The 16,821-nt window shown below is 45.5% G+C and overlaps 1 long non-coding RNA gene across 3 annotated transcripts in view; it reads left to right on the top strand.

The window, feature by feature from the left end:
• Window positions 1-14,765, top strand: part of LOC126487634 (uncharacterized) — a 31,011-nt gene extending 16,246 nt beyond the window's left edge. For 2 of the 3 annotated variants that reach the window (XR_007588430.1, XR_007588429.1), the window contains exon 4: window positions 11,991-14,765. This is a non-coding gene — a long non-coding RNA (uncharacterized lncRNA). The remainder of the gene's footprint in view (window positions 1-11,990) is intronic. The other variant, XR_007588431.1, reaches the window with a different exon arrangement.
• The last annotated feature ends 2,056 nt before the right edge of the window (window positions 14,766-16,821 follow it).

The raw sequence follows: 16,821 nt of genomic DNA, 5'->3' as shown, positions 1-16,821 counted from the left end.
TTCCATCCCAATTCTAGATAGGATATAAAAACCATATTTTATTCTGTTCACCACGGTTAGCTTGTAATGGTTTATTAAAAATGCTGCAGGATCCCCAGTGGCAGCAGACAGTGGAAACACTGCAGGTCCCCAAGTGGTGGCAGGCAGCAGGCCATGTGGTGGCAGGCAGCAGGCCCTGAGAGCAGTCAGTCCCAGACAAGGATGGCTGCAGGTCCCTGAGCGATGGCTGGTTCTGGGCAGAAAGACATGCAGAGGAGGGCAAGAGACAGAGACATGGATAGGCACGCCAGTCAGAGTGAGGTTGGATATTTATTAAGTGGGTTATGGAAGGTAAGGGAGAAGGGGAGAAGAGCAGAGGGGGGGGAGAAGAGAGAGGAGAGAGGCAGAGAGAGAGAGAGAGACAGAGAGAGAGAGAGAGAGACCAAAGCTGCCTCTCTGAGAGGGAGATGGAAAGGAGAGAGAACTCAGACTGGAAGCTGAAGATCAGCCTGTCTCAGCAGATGGGGGAGGGAGTGGGAGTGGCTTGTCTCTTAAAGAGACAGAACAGATCATTACATAGCTTCCCTCTGAGTTTCAGTCTTTATTATTTTACCCCAACTTCCCTGAACATACTCCTTTTTTTCCCCTGCCTTTTTTTGGTCCCAGCTTGTGTGGTACAGTATTCATCACTCCAGATGAGCAAAATGCATCAGCCCTCATCATTGCTTATTGAATCTCTCTTTTTAAAAATAAGCTTTAATCACAAAGTAAGATATATTGGTCATAGATCTCTTCAAAATATAGGAGAATGTAGACAAAAACTTGTCGTTCTCCATCTACCCCTCTAGAGTAATTAGTATTTTCTATTTCTTTATCTACATTTGAATCTATGTCTTTGTTCTATTATTTATGACACAATTTTATTAATAGTTTATTATAAACTCCATATTACTGCATATGAATAATTTTATATACTTTTCATTAAACTATTTATTATGAGAGTAGCAGTAGATTCTCAGGTACTTGTAAGAAATGACTCAGAAAGATCCTCTGCTCTGCTTCTCCAGGTCAATGTTCCTTCAGTGGGTTTTGTTGTTGCTGTTGTTGTTGGTGGTGGTAGTTTATTTGTTTGTTTTGAGAAGGAATCATGTTCCAGGTGGGCTTTAAATTTACTTCGCAGCTGATGATAACCTTGAACCGCACTCCTACCTGCCTATTGGGGTTATAGGCATGCATGATGATGCCTGGTTTATGCTGGGGTTTGAACCTAGGTCTTCATGAATGCTAGGCAAGCATTGTACCCACTAATGTATCCCTAGCTCAATGGTAGCAACTTAAAAAATTTTTACAGTGGTCTATTATTGATATTCATTATTGATATTGATCTGCTCCATTCATCTTCTCCAGGCTTTGTCTGTTGTTCTAAAGACTCATTTGTGTGTATGTGCTTTGTGTGCTTAATTCGTCACAAATTTCATCACATACACAGATTGACAAGTCATAGTCAAGGCAAGCAAGTTTATCACCCAGGACCCCTAATTCTGCCCTTTTGTAGCCACATCTACTATTTTTCCATCTCTTCCCTTCATCCTCATATGTTCTCCGTTTACATAGTTCGGTCATCTCAGAATGTTAACTTAAATGGAATCACATTATTTGTATACTTTTAGAATTGGCTTTTTACTAATTACAGTTTCATTAAGGTTCACCAAGCTTTGTTCATTAACTTTGTTATTGTTGCATAGTATTCTATAATGTGGAGGCAGCAGAGCTTGGCCAGTCAACCCTTTGAGAACATATGAATTATTTTCAATTTGGAGCTATTATGGGAAAGAGTGCTATGAGCATTCATGTACATACTTTATGTGAATACAGTTATGGCTTTTGCCTCCCGGGATAAATGTCCACTAATATAATTTTGAGGTTGTATGGTAATTGCATGGTGAGAGGGAAACAATGTCTTGTCTGTTTTCTGTTGCCAATGACCTAATAGCACAGGCTGAGTGGGTGATACCTGGTTATGGCCTTGCTAGTGGAGTCCTGGGGTGGCATAGGACATCATATGGTGTCTTCCTATGTTAATGCATGTTTACACGAACACACCTGGACATATTCCTGGTACTGAATGCTATTCTGTTCTCTCTCTTGTAAAGCCACAGTTATTTCTTTCTCTAACTCTGGTCACCTCCCAAGGCCCTGCCTCTAAGCACCATGGCGAGAATGTCTACCCTCCCTGCAGGTTCAGTGCCAGCAGAAAGTTTGTAGAAGGAGTAGACCATCTTCAAGTCACAGTGATGGATAGCTCATATAACTCACATGGAGGGACGGTGCTTTGCAGTATTTTAGGAGATTCATCTGGCAGAACTTGCCCTTTGGAAAAATGCACATAAAATTTACCGCATCGTTTTAGGAGACCTATATTATTTAAAATGTGTGTTTTCTAAGGGGTCTATGTCCCAGGGTGTTTTGCAGCAGGGTTGTTTGTTTGTGTTAGGGGACACCAAATGCTCGTATGGCACTGTGTTCCGGCTCCTAGTTTCTTCTAATGTTTGTCACTCAAGTGAAACTGTCATGCTGTTTTCATTTGAAACAGCTAAAGGGATTAGAGTTCTCATTGTTCCTCCTGAGGTATTTGTTTTTGTGTATCTTTTGTTGGCCATGTTGAATGGTTGATCGCTTATGAATTTGGAGGCGGGTTATAGATGTTAACATTTTATTTGTTGGTTATTGCTTGGACTTTGAGCCTAGAACTTTAAAATGTTTGTATAACCAAACCTGTCATATTCTCGTTTAAATCTTCTTGTTTTGTTTGGGAAGAGTTTTCCTTCCTTATGCCTTGGTTTCATCCTTATTTTGGTAGAGTTATGTCATACATATGGGTTTATAAGTCACCCCAGATTCTTGTTTAAACAGTCAAGGGGTATGTAGGCAATCTAAGGAAGTAAAAATGCTGTGTGAGCCATGGAAGGTACTTTTTATTTATTCCTGATTGTCAGGATTCTTGGCGAATGTAAACCTTGCTGTGCCAAAGGCATTTCCATGTGTTGGCGAAGGAGTACTTACACTGTAACTGGGAAGGGTTTCAGGGGAAAGCACTGAGGGAAGCACTGTTTGTACACGCTGCTAACGATGGGCTTGCACATTTTCAAAATGCTCAGGTGTGCTCACGTGGATTAGCAACAGGGCTTGTCCCGGCTTCCTCTGTGAAGGACACTGAAGGAGAGGCAGTCACGGGTTTGCTTTGGGCTGAGACGCTGGCGAGGCATGAACTGCCTTTGGCTAGCTGTGGGCAAGATAAAGAGCTCGCCATCCCGAGACCTGCGGCAGACGGCAGCTGGGGTGGCTAGCGGAGGGATGCAAAAGATACAAAGCATTTGCTAAGAATATAAGTACGAAGTAGTCACTTAGTAAAAGCATTTGGCCCCAGCAATGAGAAAATGAAGTCATTTGGAAGAAACAAAAATAAAACAAAGAAATGAAAATGGAGATTAGGCCCACATGTTGTGGGCTGATGTCTCCCTGGGAGGAGTGGTCACAGATTTTTTTTTTTTTTTTTGATCCTCAAAAGCTACCACATATTAAACCCATTTAACTAATTTGGGCATGTTTGCCATTTACCACAAAGAATATAAATTACAGTGGGCTGTGGGCTGGTAACTGGAAAGGCAGGTCCCCTAAACTGGAAGGAGACTGAAGGCACTTGTATTACGTAATTGGTGCAGGATGCCAGTCCCTGCAGTCTGGTTAGCCTTGAGAAGCTCTTGTTTCAAATGAATGCCCATTTAGTGAAATTTTGTATAATTTTTTCCTAGAACTACCCTGCTCAATTATGGCAAAGTAGATTCTGCTAATCACAGCTGCATCGTCTGGGGGCCGAGAACGGTCATTTGGATGACATGCTTTTCTCGTACAGCCCTGGGTTTCAGTAGAGCATTAGCGGAGATGAGTTGGGGGGGGGGAGAGTCTGACATGATTCCCGTCTTTATTTCTGAGATGGATGAATCTCTGTAAGGATGTGATCGCAGTGCGCACCAGCTTCCTGTGCTCACTCAGCCAAACCCCTTCGTATTATAGGCGGAGAAATAGAGGATCAAAGGTTATGACCTGTCTGAGGTCATGTAGTAATATAGTCATGATAAGTCCAGACAGTTTTCTTCCCGTTGTATAAAAATGCATGCTGACCCACTTGGGGTAACTCAGACATTTTCTTTCTTTTTTTTTTATTTATATATTTATTTATTAACGATTTCTGTCTCTTCCCCACCGCCGCCTCCCATTTCCCTCCCCCTCCCCCAATCAAGTCCCCCTCCCTCGTCAGCCCAAAGAGCAATCAGGATTCCCTGCCCTGTGGGAAGTTCAGGGACCACCCACCTCCATCCAGGTCTAGTAAGGTGAGCATCCAAACTGCCTAGGCTCCCACAAAGCCAATACCTGCAGTAGGATCAAAAACCCATTGCCATTGTTCTTGAGGTCTCAGTAGTCCTATGACTACTACATAGTTGACAACTACATAGTTATCTGCTATGTTCAGCGAGACCGGTTTTATCCCGGGCTTTTTCAGACCCAGGCCAGCTGGCCTTGGTGAGTTCCCGATAGAACATCCCCATTGTCTCAGTGTGTGGGTGCACCCCTCGCGGTCCTGAGTTCCTTGCTTGTGCTCTCTCTCCTGCTCTTGATTTGGACCTTGAGATTTCTGTCCGGTGCTCCAATGTGGGTCTCTGTCTCTGTCTCCTTTCATCACCTGATGCAGGTTAATATTCAGGAGGATGCCTATATGTTTTTCTTTGGGTTCTCCTTCTTATTTAGCTTCTCTAAGATCACGAATTATAGGTTCAATGTCCTTTATTTATGGCTAGAAACCAAATATGAGTGAGTACATCCCATGTTCCTCTTTTTGGGTCTGGCTTACCTCACTCAGGATAGTGTTTTCTATTTCCATCCATTTGCCTGCAAACTTCAAGAAGTCCTTGTTTTTTTTACTGCTGAGTAGTACTCTAATATGTATATATTCCATACTTTCTTCATCCATTCTTCAATTGAAGGGCATCTAGGTTGTTTCCAGGTTCTGGCTATTACAAACAATGCTGCTATGAACATAGTAGAGCATATACTTTTGTTGTATGATAAGGCCTCTCTTGGGTATATTCCCAAGAGTGGTATTGCTGGGTCCAGGGGTAGGTTGATCCCGAATTTCCTGAGAAACCTCCACACTGCTTTCCAAAGTGGTTGCACAAGTTTGCATTCCCACCAGCAATGGATGTAACTCAGATATTTTCATCTTCTCTCCTGAATCTCCTCCTGCACCCTGCAATCACTTGTCCCCGCCTTCCTCTCTGGCTTGCTCGTTCTCTCTCTCAGTTTATGCTGCTGATGACTTGGCTTTGGGAACCGTGGGCTAAAGGGTCACAGTCTTGTTAGTTGGAGGCGGTGTTACCACCAAAGAGTGAGAAAAGGGGCCTCAACACTGAAATCCCCAAGTCATAAATATTGCCACGGCCGTCTGCTCCCTTCTGAAAGTCCTGTCTCCTCTGGCCTCCACCTTCACTTCCTGGATAGGCTTCACCGCACTGTGTGGAGATGCCGCAGTAGTGGGAGGACGTGCTAAAAATGTCAAACCAGGGAACTTTGGGGAGCACAGTCTTTTCTTCTTCTTTCCCGATCACGTTGTCACTGACCTACACTCCCAGCATTCTATAATCTCATATAGTCTTGTCAAATTCTGTTATTCACCCAGTAGACTCAGGTCATTTCTCTTTCCTCTCTCCTATTGCTAGTAACAGGTTAGGGCCCGGTGTGATGGCGCATGCCGCAAACCCAGTACTTGTCGGGCAGAGGCAGGCAGGTCCCTGTGAGTTCAAGGCCAACCTGGTCTCAAAGAAAGTTCCAGGACAGCCAGGGCTGTTACACAGAGAAACCCTGTCTGGAAAAAGTAAAAACCAACTAACCAGTCAATCAATCAAACAACAAAAACTTACGTTCGTGTGAACATGTTAGCTGTTGCAACCAGGGTCTTCACGCATATGTGGCAACTTTTTCCACCTTCCTGACAGTATTGGGTTTCTTCCAGAGCATTCCTTCTCCCATGTAATCTTCCAGGTACCAATTCAGGTGCCTGATCCTCCTTAGGAGTCCTGCCTCTTTTAGGTCTGCGGTTGCTAAGGCTTTCTGGATCTTTCAGCCATGAGCTAACAGAGGACCTCATGGATGGTTCCTGGCATTCTAGTCTCCCCCAGGGTCCTGCCCATTGCTAAGCCTGGTGCTTGACTCTCTCAATTCTGTCGGTAACTAGACACCTTTCAATATATCCCTTCTGCTTTCTTTCGCTTTGAAACAAGAATCTTCACAGGCGGTCCTTTTCCTGCAGGATCATCAGATGTAGGCGTACAGTGTTATTTTCAAATGTACTCCATCCAGAGTATTCCAGAATTAGCCTAGGTTAGCTCCCCCACCCCCGGTGGTATAGTCCTGAACACTGGCTTTCTTTTAAGCTGACAGTTACATAAAATATTGTTGTAGTTTTCTAACCATGGTTTATTGTTAAAACAAAACAAGACTTCATCAGAATCCCGCTCTCTCAGCTGTCGCTCATATGAGGCCGTTATTCTCTTGCTAGGACCCCTGGCTCAGTAATTCACTCCTCTGACGCAAATATATTACAAAATGTTTAACTACGAGGAGAGCTAGAATTGAAGAGACTAAAAATCAGCCAGTGTTTGCAAGGATATGAAATGACTATAACATTTACATGTTTGCTAGTGGGAATATGGAAAACAAGCATCCAGGAAGGAGGCTGAGGCAGGTGGATGATTCCTTTAAAGATAGCCTGGAGACCTTGTTTCAGCACACAACAACAAACACTATAATCATTTTGGAACTCTGGCAGATTTTAGTAAAATTTGATATATTCCTGCCATCTAATAATCCCACTTCTAGGTATATTATCCAAGAAAAAAAAATCAGTGCCTAGGTAGATAAAATTGTATACTAGAACATTCACAGAAGCTTTAGTAAAAATATTCCAGAACTAAAAATGGTCCAAATGTCTACTAGAGGAAAAATGACAAAGAAATTGTAATCCATCCATATAATTCTCTACCATGTCTGAAATGGACATGTCACTGGTATATACCAGAGTATGTGTGAATCCCTGAAGAGTTTCATGAAACTAGGACCCCATACAGGACCATTTATATGAGACTGGAGATCAGACAAAACTCAACCATGGCAACAGGAGTCAGCACTCCCAGGAGGACTCTAGTATTGGCTCTACGTGGTTACAGGAGTTTCAGGGTTGTGTATCCACAGAAAAGTCATTAGGAACCGCAGAAATGGTTCGTCAGTTTAGACACCATGGCTGTTCTTCCAGAGGATTCGGGTTCCCAGCACCTAAATGGCCACTAACAACCATCTGTAACTCCAGTCCCAGGGGATCTGATGCTCCCTTCTGGCCTCTGGGGGTCCCAGGTTCATGCTGATATACATGCAGACAAAACACCCATTCACATAGAATAAATAAAACTTTTTTTAAAATGTAAAGGAAAAAAGAAAAAAAGTCATTAAGATGCATCTTTAAACTTTTGCCTACTGGCTCCTGTATGCTCCAGGACTGTGAAGAAGAGAGAAGATAAAATAAGAAAATAATTACACTGATAAGCGCATTCCTCTTTTCTCTTATCTGGTTAACTCTGCAGCCTGTCAGAATTAATTTATGCCCCGATCTCATCCGGAGAGTTTGAAAGCTCTCTGTGCTTCCCTCTGTCCTTTGTTTAGGAAGCCAAAGAGCTTTCCCTCCCAGGGATATTTTGATGTTCAAAGGGGGATCATTAGGCAAAAGCAATGATTAACACAAAGAAATGACTAGCTTAATGGGTGGGCTTTCACGCACCAGGAGAGGAGGCATGTTAGGTTAAAGGAGGGGTCAAGAAAAGCTTCCAGAGTATTATAAACTGAACCAGTAAGGAACTCCTAGTAGGCAGTGCTGTTGAGCCCCAGGTAGAGCCAAAAACTTTTGATGTTCCATTTCCGTGAAGGGAGTACTGGCCCACTTGTTTCTGACAGACAGGAAGAAGACTTCCTCTTCTGGGGCCAGGCTTTCTCTTAGTATTGGTAGTTGGAGTGTCTTGGGGGTGAAAGAGGAGGCACCCCACTCTTGTTGCAAACTAGAGCAGAAATCAGGAGAAGACCTAAGGGCGCAGTGTAGGTGCTGTGAAGATGGGCAATCAAGAAACATGGTGCGCGGAGGAGCCCCTAGAAAGGGAAAAGGCCAGCAGGAAGTAAAATAAAAGCAGATGATGTGGGTGGGGGAGACCCAGAAGCAGGGACCTTGGGCACTCCACACCTGCAGCCTGTGAGTCCTCTTGTCCCTTGTCTTTCTCTGTGTTGTTGCAACAGAATGTCCCAGACAGGGCACTTCACAGACAGTAGACATTTATTTAACTGATGGTTCGGGAGGCTGGGAAATCCCAAGGAAGTTTTGTCAACATCAGCGAGGGGCTTCATACTGTGTCAGTATGGCAGAAGGCAGGAGGGTAAAAGAGCCGTAGCATAAGTGCAAGAAGGGCTAGGTGTGGCGGCTCACGCCTTTAATTCCAGCATTTGGGAGGCAGAGGCAGGCAGATCTCTGTGAGTTCTAGGCCAGCCTGATCTACATAATGAGTTCTAGGACAGCCAGGGCTAAGTAGAGCAACCCCATCTCAAAAATAAGTAAAAGGTAAAATAATAAAGGAAGGAATACAAGAGGGTTGAACTCACTTTTATAAGCCCATTTTCCAGACAACTAACCCATTTCTATGGTAGCATTTACTAGTTCACAGAGGCAGAATCCTCAGGACCTAATCACCATAAAACAAAACAAAATAACTTTTATAATACGTGTGCATGCTCACACAAGAGTGCCGACGTTCACATGCCAAGACCATCGGGCAGCCTTCAGGAGTTGGTTCTCTCCCTCCACCATGGAGTCCCAGGGATGAAGTTTGGGTTTTCAGGATTGGTGACAGGCACATTTGTCCACCAAGCCATCTCATTGATTACAAATACATGGCCCAAGCTGACCTCCAATGCATAGTCCTACTGCCTCTGTCTCTTCAGTATGCACCGCCATGGCTAGGCTAATCACCCTTTATAGAGGGCTTACTCCTGAAACTTGAATCGAAAATTAAGTTTCCAATATATTTAAATGCAATCAAACCATAGTGTCCCTCCTGGAACAACTGAGTCAAAGCAGCCTCTTGGCCCTTTTGGTCTCTGAGCCCTCGCTCCCTCCCCTGTGCCTTCAACAGCAGAGTGGATTTCTAGAAGCCCAGTCTGGTTATAACACTCCTCAGCCTAAACCTGTTTAACAGCCCTGCATCATCTCTCCTAAAGCCCCAGGTCCTCCACACGGCCCCAAGGGCCTGCCGTGTCTGGTCCCCGTGTCCTCCTGCCCCATGTATTTTGCAAATGAGTGACTATGTTTGGTAAATTTGAGTTTAAATCTTCTTCACTTTAAGAACCCTGGGAGGGTATTGGTTGTATTTACACAACCAGCTCCAGGAGGACCTGGTATTCACACCGCCCAGTGGTCCAGGTGGCCCAGAAAGGATTCATTTGTCCGCCCAGTATGACCTGTACCATTGCCGGCCAAGTGGGGATGAGCTGTCGGGATAATTGTATTGAGGTCTAAGGAAGGAAATGATGTTAGGCCCCCATGACTCGGATCAAAAGCGCTGATTTTAACCATGTGCTTCTTCTCCAACTCTTGGATGCTGTTAAAAACCCACTTCAGATGCCCGTGTGCCACTTGGGCTTGGGAGTAAGATCGATTTGGGTTTAAGTGTTTTGGAAACATGTCTGGGGAAATGAAAACGAACTTGTTGTTTGTTTGTTTGTTTGTTTTTTCGAGACAGGGTTTCTCTGTAGCCTTGGAGCCTATCCCGGAACTAGCTCTCATAGACCAGACTGGCCTCGAACTCACAGAGATCTGCCTGCCTCTGCCTCCCAAGTGCTGGGATTAAAGATGTGCCCCACCACTACCTGACTGAAGATGAACTTTTTACCCAAATCTAAGAGGCCTTTGGAGATAATCACATGAAGGGGTGTTAGTAGTTCAAGATCCTATCTTCAGAGGCCCCCCCCCAAGCATAGACAACAGGCAATCAGGAACCTAGAGGGCCCCATCTCCACTGTGGCAGGGGAACAGTATGCCAGTGGCCGCTAACTGAAGCTAAATCAGATGTGCTGGGAGGATGGTTCTAAGTGACCAGTTTCTGGAGAGCATGAATGCCCCTGAGGTAATGAAACTGGGACTTGAGTGCCCAAACACAGATGCCCTGCCAAGAGCAGGGCCCCAGTCTGGAATCGGGAAGTGGACCAGATCCCAATCATGTGGCCAAGTTGACTCACCAGAGAGGCTCCAGGAAGAGGGGAGTTCTGTGAGTCTCCAGGTGTGAGAGGCCGGGTGATGGCCACATCCATGAACTACCAACAGACTGTTGATTAAGTCTAAGCAGCTGAGCTCAAAGACTAGCGATGGTTGAGCCCGAGAGCCAGGGTGAAGCCACCTGCTGCAGGGTTTGGTGACAGCACCGTCCCGGCTCTGGGGACAGCACTGTACTTTCTCTGGATCCGCTTTGCCCTCCCCTTGCCCTGGCTGTGATATTTGTGCCACCTCTCTTCAGTCTGCGTTCCCCCACTGTAAGTAACCTCCGCAGTCCGAGGCACCAGGCCAGCACTCAGAGTAACTGAGAATTAAGTGGGATCCAATTGCATGTAGCTGCTTGGCAGCACGGGCCTTGCTGTGTTCAGTGCTCCCTAACCCAGCTCCTTCTCGCCTTTCCTACATCATCCACCGAATTTCTCTTCCTTCGTGAGCAGTAAGAGGTAGAAATGCTGTTTCCTTGTGCTCCCTGGGAATAGCCCGGCCCATCAAGAAATGGAGGACAATGCCTTGAACCTCTAATCTCCATTCCCCTGACATCTCAGGGTTCAGCCCCCTTAACAAAACCCATCAATTTCTTCTCCCTTTCTATCTGAACATCAGTGGAAAAACTTGAGCTGGTTGCCGTGGAGATGTCACTGACTTCAGAGAGACTGTTGATGAAAGATGAAAGCAGCGTATGCCTGGCTGAGCTGAGCAGCTGTCAGGGAGTCCTGACAGGCTGTGAGGAAAGGAAGCCACTAATTTCTAGCCGTGATCACTCGGTGAAAAGAGCCGGGCTCCTCTTCTGAGCAGAGCCTGGCGGGGTAGCTAAGGTCTGCCCCAGGTGAGCATTTCTTGTTCAGGTTTCTCGTTTGGTTATTTCATGAACATTATAGTTAGCGGTACTTCTTTCTCCTTTCATTTCCTTCTGAAAAATACAGCCTTTCAGTGGTGTGCTAGGTTGATTAGGCTTTGTGGGCAGCCCCAGGAAACCCAAAGCCTCTTATGATGTCATTTCCTTTGGAAAATGTATTCGGGATTGCAAGCCACCAAATTACAAATGAGGCTTTTCTGTTTATTCATCAACAGCTGCCACCAGCGCTGTTGGAAAGCAGTGACTCCGAACTACACTGAGTGCTTGAGGGAGTGTGTGTGCACACGTGTGTGCCTGCGTGTGTGTGCGTGTGTGCATGTTTGTGCACATGCGTGTGTGAGTGTGCGTGCCTGTGCATGCGCATGTGTGGCCTGTGTGCGTGCATGTGTGTATGTGCATGCATGTGTATGCACATGCGTGTGTGCATGTGTGTGTGTGCGTGAGCATGTGCGTGTGTCTTGAAAAGTGGAAGAAAAGCAGCCACCTTCCAAAGGGCACATCCGTTGAAGGGAGATGTCATGACTTCCATGATCTTCAGAACATGGATCCATTCAATTTTTTAAAATTATTATTATTTTTATTATTACTATTATCACTTTCAGTTATTCAATGGAAAATTTTGAGAGAAAAAATGAATTCTGGGATTTTTTAAAATTTTGATCTTATAAGTTTGTTTGTTCAGTTCTCTAAAACTGGCCGAGCCAACTGGGTATTGACAGTACATTTTCCACTCTGCAGGGTGTTTTCAGAACTCTTCCCCTGGGAGATGGAGACAATGCATCTACTTTATACATCACTAAGGACAAACCCAGAGTACTGATCCACCCGAGCAATGGTCCAGTGAAAGTATCCATCCACGCAAATGGAGGTCCAGGGTGGGGCCAATGAGTTTATTCGCTTATTTGCAGAACATGGTTGAGGGGTTGCTTTCAGGAGCAGGGAACTCCGAAGCAGCTGTCTCCTCAGCACAGATAGCGGCTTCTCCGTAGCTGCAGAGGTGGAACATAGCTTCAGTTTGCCTTTCTCGGTTAGTTTTCAGGTAGCACCCCTCCAGATCATGATGTCCCATGCCGCCATTAGGGCAGACAGCAGAAACTGACTTGGAGGTCTGGAGGGAGGAGTAACCAGCCTCTCGGGTGAGGGTCCAGTAACCCTCCCTATCATCTCCTCCCGTGAAGAAAGGTCCCTTCCAAGCAGTCACAGCTGTTCAGAGGAAGGTGGAGCTCTTATACTGGGGGAGATGACATTCTTCAACACAGGACTTTCACATCCAAGAACCAGCTGGGGAGCCAAGTAGCCCAGGGCCAAGGTCATAGCTGGTTCTCAGTCCTAGTCTTTTTTTCCCCTCACAGTCCAGCCAAGTCTCTGCTGCATTTCCCCTTGGCGGATCCTTCCCTTCCCTGCTCTTTTGTTCTTGATAGATAATGTCAGTGCAAATTCCACAAAGGATTCTGAACCTGAGTAGCTGAGTCAGGGTGAAGCAGGCGTAGCCTGGCTCTGGTTAGAGATGGCTCTGGCTGAGGCAGGTACGTGTTTCCAGTTTGCCCTTCTGCACTGATGGTATTCAGGGATTTGGTGACGGTCTTGGCAGGAGCTCCTTCTGCCTTCAGATGCTGGGACACTGAGGGACAGATGGGGAGTGCAGCTCAGGAACCAGGAGTAGGGGTCATCTGTACTTCCAGGACGTGCCGTGTCCAGAGCTCTGAGGCTCCAGGACAGAATACCTTGGAACTTTCCCCCATCACGTCTCCACCCTCACGCATGCGGTCCTCACTTTCCTCATACATGGACAAGTTTAACTGCTGTCGCCTGCCAAGGTCATGTCCTTTTTCCCCCTGAGTCACCCTCAGATCATTTTCCCCCCACAGGATGAGCAAGTTGGTGAGAACTCTGAAAAAGACACCTAACTACGCTGTAGAACTCAGTTGCTGAGACCGAGCTTCTGAGCTGAGGATATCAGGTGAGAGGAGGCGAGAGGAAACCATTCTCTGTGTAGTCCTGGCTGTCCTGGAATTCTCAGTGTAGACCAGATTACCTTCAGACTCAGAGAGCTGCCTGTCTCTGCCTCCTAAATTCCAGGATTAAAGATGTTGTGGTTCCAGGTCTGGTCAAGAGGAACCTTTTCATTAAATGGAATTTTCTTCCTAAATGGTTGGTTCTAAAAAGGCTTGATTCCATGTTACAGACCTTTGAACTGGGAAAGGACTACGGGCTTTGGTGTGTTTCTTCCCAGTACTGTCCATCTATTAACCAACTGCTAGGAGAACCGAGCACACCAAGGCCCAAGCTTTCTAGTCGCACGTTACCAGGGACCTGGATGTCCTCAGGTCTGTGATATTGATACTATGACTTGTACACTCATAAAATCAAGACTGTAGGAAGGTTTTAGCACACAGTCTACAAGTGGATCACGTGACCAAAGAATACTCTTTCCCTCTCCAGCATCCCTTTCTCTTTTCAGAGGAAAGACATTAAAGGAACTGTGTGTGTTTGTCTGTGTTCTCCAGAAGATGGACTACCATCCAAAACCTGGAGCAAGCCCAGAAACAGTATCTTTCCATCTATCTGGGTATGCTGCGCCCCGGTCAAACTGACAAAGGAAACCATCAAAAAAATCATCTCATCTTTTGTTTATTAAGGCATCACTGTAGAAGCTCAGTCCAAGGTGTTCTGCTAAGGAAGTCACAGTCATTTAAGAAAGTCATAGAAATTCCATCTGAGAGAAATAAGTATGGACTTCTACAGGCAATGTCATTCATCCCGGGAACCCCAGTGTAACATTTACCAACCTACTCCTCTATGATTCCCACGGACGTCGGTGAGAGGGGTACACAAGCCTCCTTTCACTGTAACCAAATGCAGGAGAAAATCATCTTATAAAGTTGTTCCAGCTTGTGGTTTTAAAGGCTCTACTCCATAATGAAGAAGATCCATTTCTGGCAAGCCTTCGGTGATTTTGCTGGAGGCATAGCCGGAGAGCCCGTATGAACAAACTTCTTACACCATGGCAAGTGGTAAAAGAGAGGAGGAAGGGAGTCACCAGCCTCCTGGGGGCATAGCTCCAGTGAGCTAAGAATTTCTGTTAGGTCACACCTGACCTCACAATGTCGTTGCACATGGGACTTTAAGGTATATTCAAATCCAGACTAAGCAAGGGGTGGGTAGACTCCCAGCACACAGGCAGGTGTTCTTGGCTATGTAGTAGAGAGAGTCTCAGATCCTCTTTTGAATAAGAGCTATCGCCTTCTGTTGTCTCAGCAGGATTCCAGGCAGCCATGATTTCATCCAGCATGTGATATCAGGCAGCTTACTAAAGTCCCAAGTGGACTGTCTTATCGATCTGGGCTTAAGTCATACTGTTCAGAATGGGGATGTGGTTCGATGGGAAAGCCCTAGCTTAGCATGTTTGAGACCCCCTGGGGGTCAACCTCCAGCCCATCCCTCACAATAATAACAACAACAACCCAATGAAAACATCCCTATCCCTCTAGTCTCCATGGGAAGCAGAAGAAGACAAGATCTCCTGAGTAAATTGTTAGCTTGAGGAATCATGGAAGAGGGTGGAAGGGGAGGGGGTAGAGAGGGAGGGGAAGAGAAAAATATATAGCTCAATAAAAAAATAAATAAAAAAGAATGTTTCTGTTGTATATAATTTACATGACATACCATCACAATAAAAAATTTCATTATGTGCATATCATATTCATAGTACTACACAATAAAAATTAAAATTCTCCTTTGCAAAAAAAGAAAAAAAAATCCCTATCCCATACCCCCCCCACACGCAACTGGTGACAGAAGACAATAAAATAGAAACAGTATGAATCAGGGACAGTGATTTCACCTGTCTGAGAACGCTAAGTATTCCACACTTTCTCTTCCTCTGCTCTCCGCTAGGTTGCTGCTCACAGTCAGCCCTCCTGTTTACTGGTTCTCCGAGGGGATTTTAAAAACATGTTTGCTTTTATTATAACCTAAATCACATTCTCCGTGTTGTCAGTTGCTGCATCTTCTGGAGCGATTATGTCAAGGGTAATTCAACACTCACTCTTCTCACTTACTCCTCGATTTGCACACTCATCAAAAGACTCGAGCCATTTGATACTTCAGGAGATTATTTCCCCCTTAGGAGACATTGCTGGGCAGAGGAGTCACCTGGCCCCAGAGTCTGGTGACTGGGTTCTGTTCCTGTTTCAACTGTTGACTCAATAAATGCCCTTGGGCAAGGCATGGAACCTCTTCACGCTTTGGTCTCTGGGGATGAAATCTGCCAACTGCATTATGTGGTTTTAAACCTCATTGCCCTCTGGGTTAAAAATAGCAGAGGACCAGGTGTCCACATGGTCCCAAACTGATGTGAGCAGGATGACCAAGGGATAGAAAAGATGTCCTTGAACTATGAATTGTGTAATAGGGCCATGGGACACAGTTACCTTCAAGCATTTGGCCTGTGTGATAAATTCCAGCCCTTTAAATTTTCCCAACCAAACAAGGACTCTGGCCCTGGTCCCACTTCTTTGTATTTCTCCTGCCACAATACTCGACTCAGGTTGCTATTATTTGCTTTGTCACAAGGCTCTTGGACTGCAGACTTTTGGAGGGAGACCATGCCAGCCTTGGGCACAGTTAGCAAGTGTGCATGAAGTGAGGTATCACACTCAAAATATTTGCCGTATGCACAAGTGAAGGAGTGTCACCAGTCTCCAGAGAACATCCATCCCTACATCCCTAGTGTCATCTACTCCTGGCCGAGATAAGCTAGGAGATGATCTCCCCGTGACACCTTCTATCCTGTAGTGACGGCAGGCCTGGGGTTGTCTTCATTGTCATTCTGACTGGATGTAGACTCCCCTAGTAACATGCCACTTGGTGTATCCAAGTGGGCGTTTCCAGAGGTTTAACTGACAAGGAACGGTTTCCTTTCAAGGGGCATCCCAGACTAAAAGAAAAGGAAAGGGGGAGAAAGCTAGCTGAGCACTGGAATCCATCTCTTTCTCATTCCTGACTGAAGGCAGAGCATGAGATGCTGCCTCATGCGCTGGCGCCCTCACTAGAACTGTTCTCACAGCTACACCCCTGCTGTGATGGCCTACCCCTCAAACTGGGTATCAAAGTTAAAGGTCATTACTTCTCTCAGGAATTTCGTTATCACAATGAGTAAAGTAAGCAACATATGGTCTTAACTCAAATGTGTGTTTATTATGAATGTCTTGTGGTTGTTTGAATGTAAATGGACCCATAAGCTCACTGGGAGTGGCACTATTAGGAGGCATGGCCTTTTTGGAGGAAGAGTGTCACTATGGGGTGGACTTTGAGGTCTCAAATATGCTCAAGTCACACCCAGTGTCTCAGACCACTTCCTGTTGGCTGTGGGTCAACGATGTAGAACTCTCAGCTCCTCCTCCAGCACCATGTCTGCGTGCACACTGCTTTGCTTCCCATCAGAACGATAATGGACTGAAGCTCTGAAAGTATAAGCCAGCCCTAGTTACATTTTTCCTTTGTAAGAGTTGCCGTGGGCATAGTGTCTCTTCATAGCAATAGAAGTCCTAACTAAGACAGGTCTTAA

The sequence above is a fragment of the Alexandromys fortis genome, unplaced genomic scaffold, assembly GCF_014885135.2.
Source record: "Alexandromys fortis isolate MF-2015 unplaced genomic scaffold, M_Fortis_MF-2015_v1.1 scaffold_175, whole genome shotgun sequence".
Taxonomy (NCBI): domain Eukaryota; kingdom Metazoa; phylum Chordata; class Mammalia; order Rodentia; family Cricetidae; genus Alexandromys; species Alexandromys fortis.
This window is presented reverse-complemented; position numbering and strand designations above follow the sequence as displayed.